Raw genomic sequence first — 27,905 nt, forward strand, 5'->3', positions numbered from 1 at the left:
AATATACTTCCAACATGCGTCAGCAGTATTTTAGTATAGCTGCTTTTTTTTTTCCAAATGTAAACACACACATTAATATACAATGAATAAATTTAAAAAGAAAAACATCAAATGAATACACACATGTACTGTAAGATGTATTTCTTCTAATAAAATGTTATTTCTAATACAAACATTAAATCCACTTCTGCTGAGTTGATACAATACAGTGTGTTTAACACATACACAATAAATAGCCTAAACACACACACACTAGCACGCGCAGATGTTTGTAAGACGACCTTTTACCAACGTTGAGACACGACGTAATAAAGTGGCCATGCTAAGGCCAAGAGGTCAATCAAAGTCACTGGGTCAAAAGACAGCGCCCATTCTGTAGATCTCTTCACATACAACTCCACGAGGACATGCAGCTACAAGGGAGTTGTCATTGGTATCTATTTATAGTAACCATGGCCTCGCAGTGCTATAATTAGACCACAGTACGCAATATATTCCAAAATGCATTCTTGAATTAAATCATTGGACTTTGAAAAGAGAACAAGGTTACTAAGACAGTTTGTGTGAAGACACAAACTCGGCCCCCGAAGTGGTCTACAAACTCGGCCCCCGAAATGGTCTACTCAGGCAGATAAAAAGTAGAGATGGGAAACGAGCCGAACCAGAACTGAGCCTCACAACCGAACCGAACCAAACTGGAACTTTAAAACGGATAGGTACGAACTGAGCCGAACGAACTATCCTTAATTTAAACGAACTGAATCAAAATTTGCAATAAGCACATCCATAAAATACATTTCATATCATAGGAACAACATTTATTGTCTTTAACTTTGAAGTAGAAGCAAGAGTATAGGATTGTTTCAGTTAACTATTAGTATGGGCCGTGTGGGTCATAACACATAGCTGTTGAAAAGGCTCTAAAACCCCATGGTGCTGATTTAGTTCCCGATATGACCAAGATTTCAAAAGAAGTGCCAAGCAGAAAAAAAAATCAGGAACAAGAACTCTGTCATAAGCAGAATGGTAGTTTATCTGTCCAACTTGGACGAAACAAAATATGATTCATCCTTTGTACCAGCTTTCAACACTTCTTGTTATTGTAAAAAAGTAAAGTATCCCTTTCAGACCTTGCAATCTATGGGGCTAACGGAGTAAAAGTCAACGGTTTCACTTATTGAGACATGTTTAAAATATTTGTAATTTGTGATAGTGACTTTGTTAATTGAAATGTGTAAATATGGTAGACAGGACTAACTCTTCTTCAACACACCAGGTGCTATCAAAGCACTCGGGTGGATTCCATCAGTCGGTTCAACAGCCTCTTTCCAAAAAGAATAAGTTGACCCTGAATCATATTAATGTACTCTCAAGACGTGAAATGCCACAGACTTTGAGACAGCTGTGACTCACGTGTCTAATGCTGACACGAGACATGAACTTGACAAATATCTAGCACAGTTCTTGAGAACTGTCTTGAGAATTTAGAAAGAAAATAATGTTTTGAACATCCCCGCGAAGGCATCGATTGTTAAAACGTTGTGGGTTATTCCTACTACAAGTATTGCCAGTGAAAGGGTATTTTTCAGGGTGTGGGGTGACAATGAGCGATCGCGGGGCCAGGCTAAACCCAGAAACATTAGAAATGTGGGCATTTCTCAAATACAAAATACAGCCATGACTGTTAACTTTTATCTGGGTTCAACGTCAGATCATTGTCATCACATTTACTGCTTCCTAGTTTGTGACTGCAGCAATTTGGAATTGGAATGATGGAAATCGCCATGGCTAGTACGTTGCACATTTTATTATATTTTTTTTGTGTATGTATATGAAGTTTCAAGTTAAAGTGTTTTAATTAATACATTTATTTAAACCTTATTACATGGACTTAGTTTGGCTATTATCTAATTTTTTAATATCAAACCGAGCCCGATCTTTAGATTAGACCGAACCGAACCGAAGAACTTAAATTTAACGGAAACCAAACTTTATAAGATGTGTTCGATTCCCAGGTTTCAACATTTTCAGCATGAATATCAAAGACTATGAAGTACAACCTATCAACCACAACCGTTGAAATACAAGGAATCAACTCATAACCTTATACACAAAGCTTCATTCCGATAAAGCACCATTGATCTATAACACACACAATAACACAATACCAGAAGGGTCATTACTAACAGACTAGAATAGAAGAACACACACGATTACAAATACAAGTACGATTACAAACTCGAGCTATACAGAAGTTCAGGTTCTGATTAGTCCACCAATCTCCGACAATACCAAAAGAAGAGCCGTGCAAGTTTCGAAAGTGTTGCCGATACCGTGTATTGGTAGTCCGTCTGACGACAGGATAACACAGGATACACACATTTATTAATGTTGTTTATTATGATATTGTTAATATGCATATGTATTCATTGAACTGATAGTTGTGAAGATGAGGTTCAATGTGCACCTGACTTACTGATCTTACTGAATGGCTATCTAAACGATTTAATGGTTTTTAAAGGGCCAATCTCTAATTGAAGGTCTCAAGGAAGAAGTATTTTTCCATTGGTTATATGTATAAGTATATGTGGCTGAGGCACCTTACTTTTATAACAGGACATATTGCTTATTAATTGTTGTTATAAATTATATTCGACTTGTATACATACTAATGCATTCTTTCTCCTTTAAAACAAAAGTCAATAATTTATTTAAAATGTCCTAAGTTTGAATTACAGAAAATACTTAATTTAGTAATACATTTCTTATAACATTTTTTAATGTGTTAAAGATATACTGTACTGTAATGTACATATTAGTAAAGTCTTGCGTTGTTTGCTATTAACATTAAATAGTTGTGGAAATGGTGCATTTTTATGAAAATAAAATGCCTGCATAGTTAATTTAAAAAATTTAACTTTTCGCTTTCAGAAAAAAAAAAAGTAGCCATTGTATCAGAACTCTTGAAATATCTAAATTATCTTGATATCGGCTTTTCAATATCTTTTCTAGTTTTTGAGATCTCAACGGAAAGCATGGACGGACAGACGGACGGACGTATAAACAGAAATAGACAGACCACACAAAACTAATAGCGGCTGTTCCCCTTTCGCGGACCACTAAAGACAAATTAAAAAGAGAAAATATTATTCTAAGGTTTAGATGACTATATTGAATGTATAGCCTACTCTCTCTCTCTCTCTCTCTCTCTCTCTCTCTCTCTATATATATATATATATATATATATATATATATATATATATATATATATAGTTATTAGTTTTGTGTGGTCTGTCTATTTCTGTTTATACGTCCGTCCGTCCATGCATACCGTTTAGATCTCAAAAACTAGAAAAGATATATATAAATAAATTCCTATAAAATCAAGTTTGTATTATATTTTAGTTTCATATTCTTTCCTGTTCATTGAATACAACATCTCCTCCCCATTGGAAACTGAATGCACAATAAGCTTACCCTGATATATTCTAGAAAAGAGGTACAGCATACCAATCAAAACAAAAAATCACAATAAAACTGGGATTGAAAATTAATAGCAACAACAACAACAAAAGCTGTAACAAATAATTTCGTTTTTCCCTATTTGCCATTCTGACGTGTTGAATGACGACATACATCAATACAAAGAAGAGGAACCTAAAGTTGAGGTTCAAAGTTCATTCTATATTGTTAGAGGACATCATAGGAGACATTATACGAGCGATCCACATCCTAAGAGAATAGTTAAGCAGTTAAGTAAGTAGTTACGCTGAGGTGGTCAATTATAGTCAAACTGAGGTTCGATTGCTTTGGACAACTACAAAATGTTCTTATCTTATCTTTAACCTGTTATTGTTATTTCCCCTTTCATTTGACCCAACAAAAGCCTACCTAAAGAGCAATGTTTACACTCGCCAAGTGGAGCAAGTAAAGTGGATAGGAGCAATCTGTGCAGGACAATAAGAGTATTTAAACACAAAAAACACTAATCCTTTTAACCAGTGATGCCCAAAATACGGCCCGCGGGCCAGATCCGGCCCGCGAAGTGGTTCCATCCGGCCCGCCGAAACGACGGCACAAAGTGTAGAAAATCCCCTCTCCAAAGGGTTGATAAAGTTATTTTTACATACGTTTGCGCCCTAACTTTTTCTCTGATAGATCGGTACCATGACCTTTAACATTGTGTTTATGAAATGAGACTAAATGTATAATCTAACAGGAAAAGTGAACAGATCTTTACTTTGTTGTGGAGCATGATAATAAGCCAATGTATTTGATTTGTAAAGAAAAGTTGTGGCTGTTTAAAAAAAAAACAACAAACAAATATGGCAGCATTCTTGAATTGAGTCGCGAATAAAATATTGTTAAACCACGCCTAGAGATTATAGGATTGAATATAGTTGCCAAAAAGAGACGGTTAAGCTAGATATAATGTAGCTCACATTTTAAGTAGAGAAATGAAGCCATTTTTCCGAAGGGTATAAAAGAAGATAAACTTCAAGCATCTCACTAATTCATGTCAGTGATAGATCCACGTGTTTCTAATCAAATAGTTGTAGTTCCATTTCATTACTTTTTTGTATCTTTTCGGTCATGTGGCCCGCAACACGAGAGTTGGAAATTAAAATGGCCCGCAGGTCGAATTAGGCTGGGCATCACTGCTTTTAACTATTCACCGCATTAGACAGCGCCTTCCTTTAAGTGAATATTCTAGTGTTTCTTTTTTTTTTTTAATTATTTTAAAATAAGTCAATATTACATGAATATGTCAGGAAAAAAATAATCAAGCGACATTCTAAAGCATTTAATAAGTACTGAAAGAGTCTAATAACGTCTTGAATAGATCTCGATATTTCAAAGTTCAAATGCGTCCAGAGTTTGTCGAAATATTGAGTTCGTTTGGTCAATATTAACTCTAAGAACGTCGAGATCAATCCAGAATTTAATATATATATATATATATAAGTTCACAAAAATAAATATTAGAAAAAACTGAATTTAAGTTTACGTTACTGTCCAAGCCAAAGTATAGTCACGTGATGGAGAGCGTATTTGTGTCTTCTATAGAGACAAACAGCTTTTCTATTGATACAAAACAATGGAAAGACAAACCATTTCATTGAGGTCAAACAATAAGAACAATAAGAACAAGTGTACATTTTTTTCAATTCAATTTCGACTGGGTCTAAGCAATTGACTAGTACGTTCCTAATCTGGAATTAAACTGAACACTACCAAACAAAATACTATTCGTTTCTTTTATTAGTAATAAGTAATACATACAAGGAACGGTTATTAGAGGAATGTTTACCATCTGACTAGCACACTGGCCTACGATGTACATCTGGCTACCACACTGGCCTACGATGTACATCTGACTACCACACTGGCCTACGATGTATCCAAAAGTAGCCCGCTGGCTAGACCAATTTCTTCGGGTCAGGGCGACATACATGTATTGATCACAGTTTTTGATAGGCCAAACCACTTAACAGCATACCGTTACATAGCGGGCAGACGTCAAGTCACATTCAACACGTCCCGGTACATAGAAGTAAACACTCACACTGGATGTTTATGACCAGTTTACTTCGTCACTTTGTGTCTACACCAACATGTCGGTAATGCCTAATGATAGTCGTTGAAAAGAATCAGATTTGTTTTAAAAAAAAAAAACACCACTGTGATTGAAATAACCAATGGCTTTTGTTTTGTCTTCTTCTAACAAAGATCACCCAACGACCACACTAAAATTCATAAATGTTATCTAGTCAGAAGGAAAGATGGACACATGTTTTAATAATTTAATATTTATCTCACATTTTAGCATTTGATGCGTTGAGTTTTTTTTTTCTATTCACCTGGTGGACAATAAATAGCGCTCAGCGCAACGACTTGATAAAAGAACCTTTTATCGATAATACGCGCTGGGTTTACACCGAGAATTGATTTCCCATAAATTTCAATGTGTTACCGGCGTTTAAGTTGTGTCGATACAGAGGCACACATTTTCTGCTGTTTTTTTTTTTCAGCTTAATATGCACAGAACACATGCCTGACACTTGTGCACCAGACCTGAGCATTGACTGCATTATGTCACACACAAAATCGATTGCCGTATTGCATTCCAGTGCCTTTTAGTGTAAGTCCATCGTCCGTCAATGCTGTTTTGTCATTAAATGCAAGCCGATCACTCGCGATTGCTAGTTAGTCCTTACATGTAAGCCTATAGCATGTCAATGCTACATGTCAAGGCTACATGTTCCGAGTAGAATACAAAGTACATTATCAACAATTAACTTTGACATTTTTTTTATCTTTTAATTTTATTTAACAAGTGACCTTTAAAAATGACCTTTACCTATAGACCTCGATCTACTTATATTATGTACAAATAATTTCAACATTATCTGTAACAATCTCGTTCTGAAGTTGAATCTGTGATGTTCACGACAAAACATGTACACAATATCGATGTAGTTCTTGAATAGTTCGTTTCAAACTTGAACATCTGTATATTATCCTCACTGACCATTAAAAAAATATGTTATGTTTATACAGTATTTAGATTACGATGCGTTGGCTTGTCAAATTAACTATCGTCTGTGGACCACATAATAATTAAAAAGAAATAATTTCCAATCTTAAAAAATGTCCAGACTTGAACATCACTAAATGAGTGTTCGTTGAAAGCGGTCAAACTGTGGCTTGTTGTCCGTACACAATATCGTTGGAAGATTTTTTTTTATATAGATCGTTATTACCATAAATGGTTATGTTTAATAAAATGGAGGATATTCTTAATATTGTGAAGATTCATAATCAAACTAGCCAAAAGAAGGCATTCTACAGTGCCTTAAACTACAAACCACTTCAAATTATAAATTATTGTCCTCCCACTAAAATCAAAACCTTGCTAATGTATTTCTACAATTAAAGTCAGTAAATATTTAATAAATGTATAGAGTTCATGACCTATTTCCTGACCACTGTCCTCCTCCCTACACACGCCTTGGAGCCTCTTGTTTTAAACTAGGTCACGTCTGGCAGCGCTATCGATTGTCTGTATAATGTTGAGCAGTTCTCCAGGACTTTGGCCCTGGTGGGAATCTTATTTAGTCAGAGCGAGCCAAGACCGTGCCGGGCCCTTGCGTATATCTCACTTCACACGTCAATATTCAATAGCACACAGCCAGCACACTCAGACTAAATAGGTCATGACTTAGAACAAAACGTGTGTGTGTGTGTCTGTGTTCATGTTTGGTATTTAAAATGTACATTATTTTGACTTTCTGTGTTTTATCTATATGTGGGTTATGAATTATGCAGTACCGTTACATAAAGCGATCGCAATAAATTAGTATAGCCAATTTTTTTTTTACAGCGATTACAATAATTTAGTATAGCCACTTTATCTTTTACATGTATATGTAAGAATGGCTACTTTTAATAACTGAAAGTATTTTAATAAAAATAATATAATGAACGTCTTCACAAAAAAGGTCTCAAAGAGAAAGAGAGAGAGACAGAGAGAGGGAGAGAGAGAGAATAAAAAGGAGTGTGATAAATAAAAGAATGCCCTACACTTTGCTTGAAGTTCTTGTGTCGATTAGTATTAGTAATTGTTTTGTACGCATGTCACAAGCAATGGACACAAATCAATGTTGATTATAGAAAATGAATCAATATGACAAACTTACAATATTATGAGAGTTATAATACACATTGACAAAATTACAAACTTATGGAGTTAACAGTAAGTTCTAGAGCTAGGAGTCAGTTAAGGAGTTAAGAGTAAGTTTTGTAGTTATGAGTTAATTCTAGAGCTTTGAGGTTTACAACTAATGGTACAAAAATCAAACATTGACACTGAATGAAAACAAAAAAGAATAAAATGATTGATTTATTAAAAAAAAAAAACTCATATAGTTTTAATTTGATTTATTTTAAACTTCGTAAAATAACGGGTTAACTTTTAACATTTTTTTAGACATCTAGAAATAAAATCTTTGAAATTCAGATACCGAAAAACCAAATTCGATTTACTTCAATGTCTTTGAAATGTAAAATAAAAGAGATTCCTCGGAAACAAATACAATGTAACCTTGAACTAAGTGGGCTACTTCGAACACAATCTTGACCAACACAACACACAAATAGACATCAAATGTTCTACAAGTATTTCAGTGTTGGACTCAAACTCTAATAACATGGAACCTTTTTTTTTATTTAAAGTTGTGCACAGACCTTCAAACATTTCAAAAGTTAATAGTTTGTGTGTGTGTGTGTGTGTGTTTATATCAGGACCGGTCCTACAGATTGCGGGGCCCTATGCGAAATGGATTGCGCGAGGCCTAGTCTGGATAAGGAAAAGGATGATACGTGAACATTTAGATTTTTTGTTAGAAAATAAATTCGTCTTTGCATTTTATTCGAACTTTACTAAGTGCAAAATTAAGATCAAATTAACTTTTCGAGCCATCTACAATAGAAGGTAGATTTCCAACATAAAGCCAATAAACATTTTGATCTGCCTTTTAGATTTACTATAGACTATCAAGCTATCGCTTTTGATTTTTTTAAGAGATCGAGATAGGTTTAGATCTACATTTGTATGCCAGTGACTATTACAGTAAATTAATTATTGGAACTTACTGTTTTGGTTCAAATTTGTCCTAGTATTTTCATTAAATGAAAGCTGACAAGGCCGTTTTTTTCTTTTTAATCGCGAGTAGGATTGGTGTTTTCCATATTGAATGACACACCAAAATTACAACTTTGTTTATTTTTCAGAATATGTATTGAGTTTTCAGGATACTTTAATAATTTCAGGAGATTTTCAGGACTTTTTTGTATACTTTGCAATTTCAGGAGATCTCCAGGAGCTCCTGGAAAATCAGGAGACCGCAGAAACCCTGTTATAAGTTAAAATTTAGTAATTTAGTAATTCACAACTAGAGTTAGCGCGGGGCCTGTGAAAGTGCGGGGCCCACTGTGGCCGCATATGTTGCAGTGCCCTAAGACCGGCCCTGGTTTATATTATCTGTGCGTCTGTCACGTTTAGATTTCAAAACTCCAATGATTTCACCCTCGACTATATTGTGCTAAAAAAACTGTTTGTTTTGTTGTTCTTTGTACGGGCACGACATGGCCTAAATGGTGCCGATGTGCCTAAACCTCAAAACCTCAAACCTCAAAACCTCAAAACCTCAAAACCTCAAAACCTCAAAACCTCAAAACCTCAAAACCTCAAACCTTGTTCTTTGTATTGTGTATAAGATATTGATGTCACTCAAAATAAACTGGATACAAAAATTGATATTTAAAAAATCGATTCATTATTTTGTGTAAACATATGGTCTTAATTAATTTTCACTATTTCAAAAAACATTCACAAAGTGAACTTGACAGACACCAATGCGCCATCTTATCGATCAGCTTTGAGTTTAAACAAACATCCAGGTCTTCAATAATAATAAATGACACTCAAACACAGACGAGAGACATCATTGAGACATTCCGAAGTCTCCGCTAACGTGCTAGTTCTGTGCGTTCAGGACGACCTGGGATACAGCCAAGAACTAACACGATGCAGACGTGAGTGCCTCATGACTCAACAGGTGTCGCTGTCTCACAGAGGAGCCAATCAAGGGATGGTCTGTTACTCCTAGAAACACCGCGTAGTGTCTGGTCTTGTCTGGCACTATCGGAAGCCAGACAAACTGTCACCACAAACAGAAACAAACAGTTACGTTTTGTACACTGACATTACATTAGAACACCATACTATTTAAACTTTAGTACATCATACCATACAAACATTAGTACATCATACCATACAAACATCAGTACACGCTACCATTCAAACATCAGTACATCATACCATTCAAACATCAGTACATCATACCATTCAAACATCAGTACATCATACCATTCAAACATCAGTACATCATACCATTCAAACATCAGTACACCATATCATTCAAACATCAGTACATCATACCATTCAAACTTTAGTACAACATAATATTCAAAGAAAGTGGAGTAATTTATCTTTAGATAGATATCTGTAATAGATTTAAATTCCTATTTGTAATAGATTTAAATTCCTATCTGTAAAAGATTTAAATTCCTATCTGTTAAAAATGAAATTCCTATCTGTAAAAGATTTAAATTCCTATCTGTAAAAGATTTAAATTCCTATCTGTAAAAGATTTAAATTCCTATCTGTAAAAGATTTAAATTCCTATCTGTAAAAGATTTAAATTCCTATCTGTAAAAGATTTAAATTCCTATCTGTAAAAGATTTAAATTCCTATCTGTAAAAGATTTAAATTCCTATCTGTAAAAGATTTAAATTCCTATCTGTAAAAGATTTAAATTCCTATCTGTTAAAAATGAAATTCCTATCTGTAAAAGATTTAAATTCCTATATGTAAAAGATTTAAATTCCTATCTGTAGAAGATTTAAATTCCTATCTGTAAAAGATTTAAATTCCTATCTGTAAAAGATTTAAATTCCTATCTGTAAAAGATATAAATTCCTATCTGTAAAAGATTTAAATTCCTATCTGTAAAAGATTTAAATTCCTATCTGTAAAAGATTTAAATTCCTATCTGTAAGAGATTTAAATTCCTATCTGTAAAAGATTTAAATTCCTATCTGTAAAAGATTTAAATTCCTATCTGTAAAAGATTTAAATTCCTATCTGTAAAAGATTTAAATTCCTATCTGTAAAAGATTTAAATTCCTATCTGTAAAAGATTTAAATTCCTATCTGTAAAAGATTTAAATTCCTATCTGTAAAAGATTTAAATTCCTATCTGTTAAAAATGAAATTCCTATCTGTAAAAGATTTAAATTCCTATATGTAAAAGATTTAAATTCCTATCTGTAGAAGATTTAAATTCCTATCTGTAAAAGATTTAAATTCCTATCTGTAAAAGATTTAAATTCCTATCTGTAAAAGATATAAATTCCTATCTGTAAAAGATTTAAATTCCTATCTGTAAAAGATTTAAATTCCTATCTGTAAAAGATTTAAATTCCTATCTGTAAGAGATTTAAATTCCTATCTGTAAAAGATTTAAATTCCTATCTGTAAAAGATTTAAATTCCTATCTGTAAAAGATTTAAATTCCTATCTGTAAAAGATTTAAATTCCTATCTGTAAAAGATTTAAATTCCTATCTGTTAAAAATGAAATTCCTATCTGTAAAAGATTTAAATTCCTATCTGTAAAAGATTTAAATTCCTATCTGTAAAAGATTTAAATTCCTATCTGTAAAAGATTTAAATTCCTATCTGTAAAAGATTTAAATTCCTATCTGTAAAAGATTTAAATTCCTATCTGTAAAAGATTTAAATTCCTATCTGTAAAAGATTTAAATTCCTATCTGTAAAAGATTTAAATTCCTATCGGTAAAAGATTTAAATTCCTATCGGTAAAAGATTTAAATTCCTATCTGTAAATCAAACATGCCATGAAAATAAAAACATAAACCTGGCGGATGGATAACATACAAAAAATTAATTATGTTTATAAAAGTGAATTGAAAGTTTTCCAAATATTCATTGTGGCCAACTCGTGTCATTAGCTCTAGGTCTTGTGTTGACTTGAACCCACACAGAACATGAACGTTCTCACAAGTCTGTGTTATTTCAACTACTAAAAACAATTCTTTTTGTCAAATGTTTTATTAATGAAACTACTTTAGTTCAAAATCAAAATACAGAATACACATTTCTTAGCTTAAAAGCTTCACGTATGGAAATTGATGAGACGAAGGTGACGCACTCTGCACTTTGATATAGAAGTAATAAACTACGTTCAAGCTTTCGGACTTTGTATTTCATTAAGACATGGCTGGAAACCCGTGGTGTAACAGAAAGTGAAGGTTTCCGTACTTCCTATATCAAAAGTTGAAAAGTATCACGAGGTTGTGGTCTGTTCACTGGCGGATCCAGGGGGGGGGGCGGTAGGGGCGATCGCCCCCCCCCCCACTCGGCCGACCCCCCCCCTTCGGGGGGGGGGGCGGACGAACTTTAGTATAGGATTCACACAATTTGTATACGAATTTATTACTTATGTTAAAAATATATACTAATTATTTATATTTCAACCTATTTTTAGATTATTTCGCCCCCCCCTCTAGTATGTTGGCCTATTTTGTGGGGTTGGGAGGGGGCGATGGTATCAATCCCGCCCCCCCTTAACTTTCGAGTGGGGGGGGCGGTCCAATTTATTGGTAGAAATCACAGCCTGCTAACAAAATCAATTAAATATCTATATCCTTGTAACTTGTTATTGATATTTTAAACGATCTTTATATTATGTCGTTCCTTGTTTGCCGATTGGTGGTGGGAGGGGACGAATACCTCTTCTGCCCTTCCCACCTAAACCCTTTGAGTGGGGGGGGGGGCGGTCCGTTTTTATTGAGAAATCATAGTTTGTGAACAAAATTAGTTGAATTAATATATAAATTTTAATATTATGTCGCTCCCTTTCTGGTATTTTGGCCGATTCGGTGGGGTGAGGGGGGGCAATTGCATGTACTGCCCTCCCCACTCTAGCCCTCTGATTGCTGGGGGGGGGGCGGTCCTATTTTTGTGGAGAATCATAGTTTGTGAATAAAATTAGTTGAATATCTATATAATATAAACTACGTATTGATATGTGACCCATTGTAAATATGTCGTACCACACTGTAATCTCAAATTGTATCATTAGAAAATTTAAATGAAAAAGGGTTGTACCAGGTGGGAGGGGCGATACATGCAATCGCATTTCCCCCATCGGACAAATCAATACTTTTTCTTTTTGTATTATAGTTAAGAAATTACAAAATTTAAAAAATCTGTCAGTAATATAATTTATATATACTATAAATTAAATTCTTATATCGAGTCGCCTATACCTATTCTTTAATGCCAAATGCAATCTTTAGCAGAAATTAGTAAAGGAGCGAGGATTAATCGTTTTCACTCTACCGCCATTCCCATTTCCAGACAGAGTTTTTGTAATTTCACATGAAGTTATCATAAGTATTTTAAGAAAGACTTTGCATTGGAAAAATTAGAATTCAAACGAAATTTTTCAGTATAAGAGTCATGTTGGAGATGAGTTCTAAACTCAAATAACGTTTTCATAGTCGCCTTTTCCCAACCTTTACTCAATCTGATATTTTTCTAGCTAAATAAATTTGGGTCTATAACTATTTATCGAATGAGTTTTTTTTCGGCGGCGATCCTCAAACCAAAAATCTAAATACGTGGGGTATCCTATCTTTTCAAGGAACAAATCGGTTTTATTTGCAATGTATTATGGGTCTATAAATTCAAATTAGAATATTTTTCAAGTACAACATTATTCGAAAGGTCGTTTTTTAATAGTATGAATAATGAGCTTCAGGTCAGGAGAATGCGTTTCTGCAGTGAAGAATGCAAGAAAACGCTTTTGGCGTCGGGGCTTCGCCCCGAACTCCATTTATGAGTAATGAGTTGTAGATGTCAGGAGAATGCGTTTCTGCAGAGAAGAATGCAAGAAAACGCTTTTGGCGTCGGGGCTTCGCCCCGAACTTCATTTATGGGTAATGAGTTGTAGATGTCAGGAGAATGCGTTTCTGCAATGAAGAATGCAAGAAAACGCTTTTGGCGTCGGGGCGAAGCCCCGAACTCCATTGATGAATAATGAGCTGTACTTGTCAGGAGAATGCGTATCTGCAGTCAAAAAAGCAAGAAAACGCTTATGGCGTCGGGGCTTCGCCCCGAACTCCATTGATGAATAATGAGCTGTACTTGTCAGGAGAATGCGTTTCTGCAGTGAAAAAAGCAAGAAAACGCTTATGGCGTCGGGGCTTCGCCCCGAACTGCACCAGAGAACCTTATAGCGCTGCGCCAGTTGTTTTGGTTTTCGCCGAAGGTTGAGAAAGGCTGTTTTTTTTATTCTCATATTTATATATATATATATATATATATATATATATATATATATAGTATACACATATATATGTGTGTGCGTGTGTGTGTGTGTGTGCGCGCGCGCGCGCTGTATGCACGTTTATGCGTAGGGTTAGGGTTTACTGGGCGTTAGGGTTAGGGTTTGGAAAAAAATCGCCCCCCCCCACTCCAATGTTCTGGATCCGCTAGTGGGTCTGTTCAACACGCTTCTCTTACAACATGATGTCTTTAAAGAAGAGTGCATATTGGGAACGCCAGAAACTTCTTGTGTAATCTTTGGAAATACAAATAAAGTGTTGCCAGACGAATACGATTTTTTTCCAAATGACTTAAAAGTTGTGTCTGTTGGTAGCTCTCACGACTTTATAAACAAATGGATACGTGTAGGGCGTATTTAGAGTATGAAGGAGCGTCTGTAAGTTATGAGATAATGACACTTTAAGGAATTGAATCTAAATCTAATAACTTAATTAAACAACTAAATCTAATAACTAACAGCCCAATCTTAAATCTAATGTTTTGTTGTTAATGTCAAGAATTATTCGGTGTTGACAGATCTTAGCCTCTTGTTTTTTTTTAAATGGGTCACAGAGACATGATGGAGAAATAAATGTGAGAATGACGTGTGGGAACTCTTTACTAGCTAGAGATACAAACGCACCAAATACTTATGACACAAAGACAATAGTTACCCTTTGATCAGAGCCTCACTAGATATTCACTTCGTCATCAGCAGGTTTGGTTTAGACCCCCAGGTACTGTTTGTTTAGACCCCCAGGTCCCTGTTTGTTTCTTGCAGTCTACGTCTGGTGCAACGCAACTTTGTATAAAAACAACAATAAAAAACAACAACAACAAAAAAAAAAGAACAGCCGAAAAGAGACTTTTGTTCCACATCAAAGGTTGGAAGCAGACGTCATCCCCCCTCCCATCGGACACCTCTAATCCGAAGTGTGAACGTCACTGTTTTGAACAGGTCACTATTTCTGAACTTTCCAATAAGACAAAATGTTTCTTTAATTTGTTAATGGCGTCATAGGCAGAACATTAGGTGACACAATGTCCCCAGCCTTAACAGAGCGCAGCAATTAATGTAAGCAATTAAAGAGAACAGTACACAATCAAAGCCAGATGGGGGAGAAGGGTGCAAAGGGAAAACTACACTCGCTCTCTCTCTCTCTCTCTCTCTCTCTCTCTTTCTTTCTTTGTGTTTAAAGAAGCCTGAGTTTTGCAGGCCTAAAAAATACATGTAGCTGTCATGTTAAGGCTGCTGTAGGTAAAAGCCGCTTCATGTAATGAATGTTGTATGTAAAGGCTGCTGTATGTAATGACAGCTCTATATAAAGGCGGCATATAATGGCTGCTATATGTAAAGGCTGCTTATGTAAAGGCTGCATGTAACAGCTGCTATATGTAAAGGTTGTTATATGTAAAGGTTGCTGTATGTAAAGGTTGCTGTATGTAAAGACTGCTGTACGTAAAGACTGCTGTATGTAAAGACTGCTGTAAGTAAAGACTGCTGTGTGTAAAGACTGCTGTATGTAAAGACTGCTGTATGTAAATACAGCTATACGTAAAGACTGCTGTATGTAAAGACTGCTGTACGTAAAGACTGCTGTATGTAAAGACTGCTGTACGTAAAGACTGCTGTACGTAAAGACAGCTGTATGTAAAGACTGCTGTATGTAGAGACTGCTGTATGTAAAGACTGCTGTACGTAAAGACTGCTATACGTAAAGACTGCTGTACGTAAAGACAGCTGTATGTAAAGACTGCTATACGTAAAGACAGCTGTATGTAAACACTGCTGTATGTAAAGACTGCTATACGTAAAGACAGCTGTATGTAAAGACTGCTGTATGTAAAGACTGCTGTATGTAAAAACTGCTTGTAAAGACTGCTGTATGTAAAGACTGCTGTACGTAAAGACTGCTGTATGTAAAGACTGCTGTACGTAAAGACTGCTGTATGTAAAGACTGCTGTATGTAAAGACTGCTGTACGTAAAGACTGCTGTATGTAAAGACTGCTGTATGTAAAGACTGCTGTACGTAAAGACTGCTGTACGTAAAGACTGCTGTATGTAAAGACTGCTGTATGTAAAAACTGCTTGTAAAGACTGCTGTATGTAAAGACAGCTGTATGTAAAGACTGCTGTACGTAAAGACAGCTGTATGAAAAGACTGCTATACGTAAAGACAGCTGTATGTAAAGACTGCTGTATGTAAAGACTGCTATACGTAAAGACAGCTGTATGTAAAGACTGCTGTATGTAAAGACTGCTGTATGTAAAAACTGCTTGTAAAGACTGTTGTATGTAAAGACTGCTGTATGTAAAGATTGCTGTATGTAAAGACTGCTATACGTAAAGACAGCTGTATGTAAAGACTGCTGTATGTAAAGACTGCTGTATGTAAAAACTGCTTGTAAAGACTGCTGTACGTAAAGACTGCTGTACGTAAAGACTGCTGTACGTAAAGACTGCTATACGTAAAGACAGCTGTATGTAAAGACTGCTGTATGTAAAGACTGCTATACGTAAAGACAGCTGTATGTAAAGACTGCTGTATGTAAAGACTGCTGTATGTAAAAACTGCTTGTAAAGACTGCTGTATGTAAAGACTGCTGTATGTAAAGACTGCTGTATGTAAAGACTGCTGTACGTAAAGACAGCTGTATGTAAAGACTGATGTATGTAAAGACTGCTATACGTAAAGACAGCTGTATGTAAAGACTGCTGTATGTAAAAACTGCTTGTAAAGACTGCTGTACGTAAAGACAGCTGTATGTAAAGACTGCTGTACGTAAAGACTGCTGTACGTAAAGACTGCTGTATGTAAAGACAGCTATACGTAAAGACAGCTGTATGTAAAGACTGCTGTATGTAAAGACTGCTGTATGTAAAAACTGCTTGTAAAGACTGCTGTATGTAAAGACAGCTGTATGTAAAGACTGCTGTATGTAAAGACTGCTGTATGTAAAAACTGCTTGTAAAGACTGCTGTATGTAAATACAGCTATACGTAAAGACAGCTGTATGTAAGGACGGCTGTATGTAAAAACTGCTTGTAAAGACTGATGTATGTAAAGACAGCTGTATGTTAAGTCTGCTGTATGTAAAGACTGCTGTACGTAAAGGGTACTGTGTGTAAAGACTGCTGTACGTAAAGACTGCTGTATGTAAAGACTGCTGTGTGTAAAGACTGCTGTGTGTAAAGACTGCTGTATGTAAAGACTGCTGTATGTAAAAACTGCTTGTAAAGACTGCTGTATGTAAAGACTGCTGTACGTAAAGACTGCTGTACGTAAAGGGTACTGTGTGTAAAGACTGCTGTACGTAAAGGGTATTGTGTGTAAAGACTGCCGTATGTTAAGGGTACTGTGTGTAAAGACTGCTGTACGTAAAGGGTATTGTGTGTAAAGACTGCCGTATGTTAAGGGTACTGTGTGTAAAGACTGCTGTATGTAAAGACTGCAGTAAGGACAATCCCGTTCAGTTTGTGCCTAACACAGAAGTACGTGGTAAAAAAAAAAAGAAGAAAGAACATGGAGAAGAAGAAAACAAAGTCGTGTGCCCAGGTCCTAGTTCCTTAAGACTCTATTACCTTGAAAATAAAATGAGATCAAGGTCATCTCACAACCAACAGAATTCCCATCCCCTAATCCTGTATCCCTGATCCTCTAAGTTGAACTTCACATCAAGGTGAGTGCGTAGACAGTGTATCAACAGGCTTCGTATGAATCACTTTGATTAGTTGTTGTTTTTTCTCAAGGACAGTCGTAGAAAAACAATTTATATCTCAGTAGAAAAAAATAATTGGTCATAGAGAAACTTTTATAAAGTTTGTTTTTAACTAGCAGGTTTTTTGTTTGTTTTGTTTTTAATGTAAACATATTAGTGTACAGTATTTTAGTGAGCAGGTAATAATTTGTAAGTAATAATAATAATGGATGGAAGAAAAGACTTCATTAACTCGGGCAATGAGACCAACCAGTGTGCACACCATTGGTATAAACTAAAGAAACTAAAGACGAACAAAGTGATCGAGAAACATAAAAAAATATTTTTTTACATTTTGCTTGTTAGCGGCCGAAAAGACGCTATTAGTTTTGTGCGAAATGTCTGTCCGTCTGTCCGTCCGTCCCGTTTAGATCTCGTAAACTAGAAAAGATATTGAAAATCCGACATCACGATATTTTAGACCATTCAAAGTTCTGATGCAACGGCTACTTTTTTTTTTCTGAAAGCGAAAAATCTAATGTTTAAAATCAGTTATGCAAGCAGTTTTTTTAAAGAGAAAAAGCTAATTAGTATGCATTATAAGTTAGACCTAAATTAAAACGAATAGTAATCTTGTAAACTTCATTTTCGTGAACTTTTTTTTAATTGCGAAAATTTTTTTTTTTTTTTTTTTTTTTTTTGAGCATTCGAATAAGAGATTGAGCCTTTTCAAAACAATTACATTAATTATAAGACTTCAGTTAGGCCAGGAGAGGCGCTTCAAATACACACGTGGTAGGGGATTTTCTTTCAGAATGCCTCGAAATATTGAAAGCGAGAAGATAAAACTGGCCTGTAAAGACTAAAATGACCTTTCAATAAATCACTAAATGTTGCTAATAGTTATTTTGACCTCAATACTATGTTACATTTCCAGTTTTGTTTATTTGTGCATGTATGTGTTTCCATCACTAGCACAGATTCAGCTTTAAGTGTTTACTACACACACACACACACACACACATTATATTGGTTTAACTCATAAAATTGTTTCGTCACTTTTGTAAAATCTCAACTTGTTGCTTCGTGCTATCAAGTCCTTGTTGACCTAGTGCTTGAATGGACCGATTGATATGAATAGATAAACACACTCTTACAATTACACCATGGAAAGAAATGATTGACCGAAAGATAACATAAAACAATTATCTCAACATGACAGAGAACATCAAAACACAAAGAGGCTTAGCATTGTCATATTATCTTTACGACCTTCAACTTGACGAGCGAAACGCAGGAAAACGGAAGCTCTATCAACAACATGAAGAAAAATGTAAGATCTATCAGCAACACGCAGGAAAATGAAAGATCTATCAACAACACGCAGGAAAATGAAAGATCTATCAGCAACACGCAGGAAAATGAAAGATCTATCAACAACACGCAGGAAAATGAAAGATCTATCAGCAGCACGCAGGAAAATGAAAGATCTATCAGCAACACGCAGAAAAATGAAAGATCTATCAGCAGCACGCAGGAAAATGAAAGATCTATCAGCAACACGCAGAAAAATGAAAGATCTATCAGCAGCACGCAGGAAAATGAAAGATCTATCAGCAACACGCAGAAAAATGAAAGATCTATCAGCAGCACGCAGGAAAATGAAAGATCTATCAGCAGCACGCAGGAAAATGAAAGATATATCAGCAGCACGCAGGAAAATGAAAGATCTATCAGCAACACGCAGGAAAATGAAAGTTCTATCAGCAACACGCAGGAAAATGAAAGATCTATCAGTAACACGCAGGAAAATGAAAGATCTATCAGTAACACGCAGGAAAATGAAAGATCTATCAGCAACACGCAGAAAAATGAAAGATCTATTAGCAACACGCAGGAAAATGAAAGATCTATCAGCAACACGCAGGAAAATGAAAGATCTATCAACAACACGAAGAAAAATGAAAGATCTATCAACAAAAGACAGAAAAAATGAAGATCTATTCGCAGTTGTATTTATTAAATAAAGTTTCATATCAACAAAATGTAATGGCAAGTTTGACATGTCGCCCTTTGTAAGCACAGAATGCGCTTTCATTTACACAAAATCAATCGATTTGGTTCGTATTTTGAACACGCAGCCTTTCTAAACCTTCCCCCACCCCCCGGACCTTGCCGCTCTTATTGTCCAAGTGATCCCTGTGTGTCCGAAGTCTACAAAGTTTAAAACTGTTTCAAAAAGTTGATAGAAATGGTTCCAAACTATGTCATGAGTAAAAGCTTTGGGTCACTAAGTTTGAAGATATCATTATGAGAGATCCTATTCCCCAGACCTAAAGATGGGGACCTAACATTGCCCACTAAGCCAAACCCACAAGTAACAAACTTGTGAAGAATACCAAAATTTGGCGGGAATGTTTGCAATTCACAATGATCTTCAATGTTTACATTTGAAACATAATGACCAAGAGTGAGTGGGACACAATCAGATTTGAAGAAGGAGTAGGCATTGGTCAAAACGTTATTATGCTTCATTAGTACTTAACAATATTGGGACAATCAAGTATTGCTATTCAAAGTCCAAACATTATTTGGACAATCGGGTATTGGTATTTAATGTCCAAACATTATTGGGACAATCAGGTATAGCTATTCAATGTCCAAACTCGCCTTAAAATTTCAGTTTTAAAAAAGTTAAAGCTTCAAAAATTTGTGTCACAAGAACAGCAGGAATTCTTTTTGTTGAAAATTATTTTTTTCAATATTCACCTTTTTTTTAAAAAATAACCATGCAATCCTAGAAAAAAATTCATTGACAAAATATCAACATAAAGGCTCGTTAACATGCAAGTATAGATTATGAATAGGTTCAGAACCTGTTATTCTGATTTCAGAGTAGCCATTCAAGGTTTCAAACATGTTAAAATAGATTCACCAGACCAACATTGCACAGTACAAGTGTAGTATACAGACATTATTCAGACATTCTCGTTCACAACAGAAACACAATTTCTTCCTGATTTAAAAACAATCAAAATATAACAAATCCCTTTTTTTTTTAATTTAATGGGGAAGAACTATCAATAATGTACAAGCTATTTCCCTTATTCGATATGAAACAAAATAATTAATTACCAATAATTAATTGACTGTGTATTTTTTGTTATTGATTCATGATTTGTTAGGTACAATAAATAATTGTTTAAAGTATCAACTTGATAGGACGAAGGAGAAATTGCGTTAACAATTATTTAAGGGGACTAAACCCAACAAATTTAGCCATATCTGTGAATACTGAAGGACTAGTATCCCTTGTTGGTATTAAACAAAATAATTAGTTAGCAGTAATTATTGATTAAGTGTTTATTCTTTTTTTATTGATTCATGAATCAATGAACAATTGTGCGAAGTTTCAACTTGATTTAAGAATGGGTGTGGGAGAAATAAAGTGTACATACTTTTACCAGACACACAGACAGATAGACAGACATAGTGAGTTGATATAAACTTTATAACAAGCGCGATTAGTATTCGTAGTTAAACCAGAGTATGAATTACAAAATTGAGATTGAACGCGTTTTCCTTTTTAAGCTTCGAGAGTAAGTATTCGCGAGTTAGAATTAGACAAGCTTCGAATGACAACACTGACGATGTATTTAGTTGAATGTTCAAAATAAAATGCAGCTGTCTTTAGTTCAAGTTCTAGTCCGAGAAATAGGATTTCAAAGTCGGAACATTTCTGGGAACAATCTCAATCGAGAACTTTATTTAGAAGGATGTTCTGTGAAGAATTGCTTAATACCAAATTTTCTTTTACGAAGTTGGAAAAGCTTCAGCCTCATTGATTTTATGGTTTGAAACTTAACGAACAAGAAATCGATCATCGTGACATTTCAACAATTTCATTTTTTTAATCACGTGGTCAATATGTGATCGATAATTAAAATAAAGTGAGACCAAGCCTCACTCTGGTCACTTGGTCATCCTGACCTAAGTTATATAAACATTTATCATATATATACATATATATCAACTTCACGGACATTTTTTTTTTCTTATGTCAGCGCTTAAAATAGAACAATGTTTTAACTAACTATCAAGTCATTATGTACCATTGCACATTTATTGTCGAATCCAGAGTCCGTTGTACAGTATACAAAGAATACATTTGAGTTAGAGGAAGAGTTTAAACATGTTTAAATGATAAGTTTAAACGATTTCAGTTGTCTATAACATTGGGATATTTCTCTAGCGCTAATACAAACAATAGTCTCATCCTAACGACATAATAGCTTGCTACCAAAGTGTGTATGTGTTTTTATATCCACGCTCAAAGTAGCAGGCAAAATGTTTCAAAGCGGATAAAAACGACTGCCCGCCAGCCCCTGATATCTTATTACAAGCATACATTTGTATAAATGATTTATAACATGTATTGATTTTAGCTTTAGTTGTGTGCAATAGACAAGACCGACTTGTAAAGTGTATGTCGTTACGTTTTGATGAGATAAGTTTATAAAGATTCTTGGTATCAATGTGTATTCAGTAAAATGCCTTTTTATAGTAAACTTTGGATCTTATCGTGTCCACAAATGAGAGTGTGAGAAATAGGCGTAACAGAGCGACCTAAGACAGGGCACATGAGGAGAATGATACAAGGTGAGAGAAGATATATTTGATTCGAGGATCACCAAGAAACTGAGCAGATTGGACAAAATCTAGATTCTGATGGCTCCATGTTGAGACTGGATTCTGAAATGAGAAGGCTACATGAAGATCTCGAGAGATTTACCAATGTGTAAGATGTGACCCACAAGCAACAATTAACATTTTCCTCAGATATCCTCCCCTGTCTTTATTCCCTTGAACTCAATACCTTCCCAACAACCAAAAAAAGTGTCAGTTTATCTACATACTCAGCCTCAGTCTTGAAAGGAGTCAAGAAACAGTGTTTGGTTTTTTATACTGGGAGGAGGTCGGGGGAGGGGAAAGTGTGTGTTGAGAAGTTGCTACAACAGGAAGAAGAACTAGATCGAACACTTTTGACAAATTACTTTTTAAAATCTGATAACACTCAACAAGATTTTTATAGAAAGTTGCTTAATCCGTGCTATTTTTATTTTGTTTGCTGTTTTGTGAAATGATTAGTTGTTGTTTTAATTGCTTTGTATATTTGTTTTTCATTGTTCTTTTTTTAGTCGAGAATGTCTAGATTTCTATGAATAGATGCAGATGTTATTTTAACATCTAAACTAGAAGCTACACTGAAACAGGTACACGCTCTACATAAAAGGTTGTCTGCTAGTTGCATCTACCATCTTTCAAACAAAAACACAAGAAAAGCGTAGACCTGTAAATTAAACACATACACCCAAAAGCATGGGAATTTAAGAATCTCAAGAAAGATGGACGATATACAGCCATAGATCTGTCTTGACTAAAATAATATATAACATCCTAGTAAAAACAAATAACAGCACGGTAATTAAGACCATCATTAGCCAGTCATAATGCCGTCAATGTCAGCACACGATATGGGCAACCAATATGCCCATTTTCTGCAAGGTAAGTGATACTACGCCCCTGGAGGTGGGCGTCCCACCTTGACATGCGTCGGTTTTTCTGCAAGGTAAGTGATACTAACAGATACAGCCTTCAGTAGTCTAGCAGTGACTAGAAGGTGCTTGCGGTAGGAAATACAACGGGATGTGTCGAGCTTACTGTGAAACGTCCAGGTGAAAGGGGGCACTGTGTTCAACACAACACCTTCGGACTACTACGTTAGCATGGAATCGTACGGAGCAGGTATGATTACAGGAATACCACATTATTAAAACTAGTCTCTACTATACATAGAATCTGGATCCAGATACCTAGATCTAATTAATAAATGTGTTAAAAGTACGAAACAATAGATGTAGCATGTACCTCTATGAATGGTTATCCAAGTCAAGGCTTGTTAGAATATTGTGTGAGATAAATCCAGTCTGATGAGACTAATCCAAGGAATGGAAATCAACTAACGAAATACATAAAAAAAGTTTTTTCCTCCTCTCTCTCTCTCACTCTCTGAAGCCTCAAGGCCTCCAGCGGAAAAAAAAAAACTAGGCCACAGTGAAGGAAACCACAGACACATAACAATAAACGCGACCGACATACGCCGTCTGCCGTTACTGCGCGCTCGTTGGCTGCATTCTCGTCACGTGATATAAGGCAGCCATTCACAGCTCTGGGTCACGACAACGCCTGTCCTTACTAGAGAAACAACATAGCGTGTAGGGAGATGGAGGGCTGGGGGGGGGGGGGAAAGTGTAGAGGAAATTTTTAGGGGAGAGAGGGAGAGGGGTTGTTGGTTTGGAGAGACAGAGAGGAACTTTGAGTGCGAGGCTATCGTATCGGCTTGCAACAAACACACGTAGGCATTGAATAACAAACTAGAAATGATTATCAGGCAGGAGGCTAGAAATAGAGCGAGCTAGGCAATGGTGGGAAGGGAGAGAGAGGGACGTCTCAATGTCTCCTACATAAGAGCAGGGCTGGCTTAATTCACTGCGGGATAGTGGAGATGAGCCACTTTTTTTTTTTTATCTAGTGGGAACGGGAGCCAAGACTTCTGAATGGACAATCTAAAAAAAAAAAAACACGATATAGGTCAGTCGCATAGCTATAAAGCCACCATGAACAACAATATAAATTTGGGGTCGGGGAGTGATCCACTGGAAAGAAGAGCCGAAAAAGCGGAAATGGAGAGCTGCGAGGCTTTATGGGAGGAAATTGAAAGAATAAATGTTACAAGGAGTTTTGGTACTGAAGGGGAATGGGTGGGGGTGAGGGGGAAATACCGGGACATGCCAGGAAACGTTTTTTATGCTTTTACATATCAATGTGTACACTTCTTATATATGCAGTCTACATACTTTATAATGCATTACATGCTTCATAATATGTGTAGCCTATGTACAACACTTACAACATAAACTTGAAAATATACATTTATTGCAGGCTTCATATAATATCTAGATGCTCTATACCAGTGGAGGTGCAAGACATAAATTTGGTGTGGGCGATTTGTATTCTGGAGGCCCACTTGTGAAACAGGTGTATGTGTGTATGTATATTTTAAATAATAAACACTTGCGACCGTCGTACAGTAATTAATTTAATAAAAATGCCATTAAAAGAAAAACTACATTTTCTTCTTCTAGCCTTTCTGAATTCCAGTATAAGAGTATGGTCATTTCTCTTACAAGTTAAGACTATATCAGCTTCAATAGATAAAACGGCCAAATATGGATCACCGTCGGCGCGATTTCATAACTATTTGTCACAACGTGCGTTGTGGTGCCGGGGATTTCACTTGAATTAAAATAGTTGAATAAATGACGATCTAGGATTCACAATAAAAGATTCTTTGTTAAAACACAACTCTGGAACTTTATTTAAATATAAAACGTAAGTACAGCTTATGTACAAGTTACAGATCAACAAGCACAAATAACATTACAAAGGCTTTAAATCAGAGCTCTTAGAAAACGCGACTGTCTACTAGGAAATTCTTTTATCGACTGGCGTTCTTTCTACTCTCGTCAATTCTCTGGCGCTAAAATGTCTTTATTTATTTTCAAATCAACCAATAGATTTGCAACATCGTAATTACGTCTCGGGTAAAACCTGAGGCGCTGTCAAGGATCTAGATTTGTGGGGTAATTCCTGAGGCTCAGTCAAGGGTTTATATTTCTATTTACACATAAGCTTTTAAATGTGAAATATACAAATAAATCTATAATGGCATCTGTGACACTATTAATTAGTAGTTTTAATTTTGAAAAGCTTTTCTCATCTAAACTGTAGGCCCTATTGTTTTTAAAAAAAAGTCCTCCGCATTGTCTGGCCAATCCAGTCCTATTGGCGTCTTCTGATCTCCTGCTCTATTAGTCTTTGCTGGGCTGTTTCCCCCTGACTGAATTTTGATATTTTCTTTGACCGTTTAGCGCCCATTACCTGTCGTACGCATTGGTTAGTAAATGCCTGGAGCTTGTCTGCATTGCTAGTTAGTACATCCATGTCTCTGCGCGAGTCCTATCACCTTGCGCCGCCTCTGCTTTACAAACCGGCTACGCCCGTTGATTTGTTCCCATACTGATTCTGTATGGTTTAGGGCTCCGAAAGGTTGTCATTGCCGGAAGCGCAGAAATTCGTTTTGTTTGTTTTTTCAGATAGTTCATTGTTGCCCTATGAAAATCTTTCTGAAGCCCGATTAGCGTTTCAAAGTCACTGGTGAAAGAAAGGCAATCGAATATGTGGGAGGCATCAAACGGACTAAATCCGGCCTCGTGTCACGCGTAGAAGTTAAGGTGACAAGTTAATATAATCTGCTCGACCCGCCACCAGCACCGGAAGGTCCACTGGCACGAACAACACTCATTGTGCCTTGACTGTCTTAGGTCAAGCGTGACGATGTAGTGTTAAGGCAGTTTAAGGTCAAAGTCGTGGACACTGTGCCCTAAAACAACTGAGTCTCATATACCTTACAGTACCTCATCCTCCAGTCTTGAAGTCCAAACTTTTGACCATGCATGGCCGATCAAGACATTAAGTTTGTCTACAAGAGGTTCCAGTTCCACCAAAATTTGATTTATTACATGGATACAACATTTGAGCTTTTCTGTTGAAATCAATTCATTTCTTGTCATATATATATATATATATATCTATGGCCTCCTTCAGTCGCCAAGCGACTATGGATCATCATAATGGAAATGAGATGAATGCCTAGGCATTAGCTGTGGTCGGAACCATGTCACCCACACATCAGTTCTCTCCTCTCCACGCAGGAGTCAAACCTGAGGAAAAGTCAGGAGCTGGCGACCCTAAGGCAGTTTGCTGCACCAAGTGCTACACCCTGGCATACGACGCTGACCCCAAACTGTATCGGCACTGCCATTCCTTTGGATACATCTTGTCTAAATGTTCTTTTTAAATATAACAGCCACGTTTTGTTTTTGTCATTCTGCTGTAGCAACAAAAGACCTAGATCTATCATTCTTACATCAAGTTCAGGCATGGTCTGTAACTACCACAGTGGATCAAATAATTATTGAAGTAACATCAATTGTCCTGTAGCCTAGTCTGTTGGATAAGAATAATCCATATAGTGAAACACGAAGTGAACTTTAATGAACTATAACAAAATAATTTCATTACATGTGAAGCTGTTCTATCTGTTCATTATAGAGATATATTAGAGGCACATTAGAATTAGAAAAATAATAATCCAAAACAAGGTTAGAAAAACAGTTTGTTTGGAAACACAAACTCAAAATCGTATTCATTGTTGTTTAAAATCATGTTTCACTTTAATGTATATTAAATAGATTTTGTTTAGACATACAGAACTTACTTAACTTAAAAATACAATTGTAAAAAAAATATTTAGCAAAAAATCTAAAACCATTTTCAATAAATGTGTTAGAAATATGGTTAATTGTCACCTCCCCTACTAAATAGACTCCTGTGTTTGTTACTATTAATAGTGACTAGTTTTAAAAATGGTGTATTTTTATGAAAAAACAAAACTGCTTGCATAGTTAATTTAAAAAAAAATTAAATTTTTCGCTTTCAGAAAAAAAAAATATATAGCTGTTGTATCAGAAGTTTGAAAGATCTAAAATATCATGACGGATTTTCAATATCTTTTCGAGATTTAAACGGGACCGTCAAGCGAACAGACAGACCACACAAAACTAATATCGTCTATTCCCCTTTCGGAAACCACTAAAAATGTGTTTTTGCAAAAAAAATGTATTTCTTTTTTTAGATTTATAAAAAGTAAAATAATGTTTCAATCGACACTGACATTTACATTGTAAGTCTAATGTGACACATAAGGACACACCCTTCTGCCACTATGTGTGTGTGTATGTGTGTAACGATGGTTGTTATGAGAGATTTGTTACGGTTTTGTAGTGAAACAATGTGAATGGGAGCAGGGCCAACAGCGATTCCTGTTCACTTCCGGCTTCACTCTTTGCCAGTTTTTATATGAAATTGAAGAGAAAAATAATTCGCAGATCTTAGTTTGTATTCTATCCGTCTATTTTATATGTCATTATTACATTCTTCTTTCTTTTTTTTTTTTCTTTTTTACATTGTGTATGTGGCTGAGAAACAAAAAGAGAGAGACAACTGAATGTAATATTTCTATATTCCGCACTTCCGGAAATCGG

The 27,905-nt window shown here is 35.6% G+C and overlaps 1 protein-coding gene across 1 annotated transcript in view; it reads right to left on the bottom strand.

Annotated features, from left to right (window-relative positions):
- The window catches only part of LOC106066601 (protein suppressor 2 of zeste-like), a 56,225-nt gene extending 32,379 nt beyond the window's left edge, over positions 1-23,846 (bottom strand). The window contains exon 1 of the mRNA XM_013225672.2: positions 23,608-23,846. The gene's annotated coding sequence lies outside the window, so the exon portion shown is untranslated. The remainder of the gene's footprint in view (positions 1-23,607) is intronic.
- Between the last annotated feature and the right edge of the window lie 4,059 nt (positions 23,847-27,905).

Source organism: Biomphalaria glabrata, chromosome 1 (assembly GCF_947242115.1).
Source record: "Biomphalaria glabrata chromosome 1, xgBioGlab47.1, whole genome shotgun sequence".
Classification (NCBI taxonomy): Eukaryota; Metazoa; Mollusca; class Gastropoda; family Planorbidae; genus Biomphalaria; species Biomphalaria glabrata.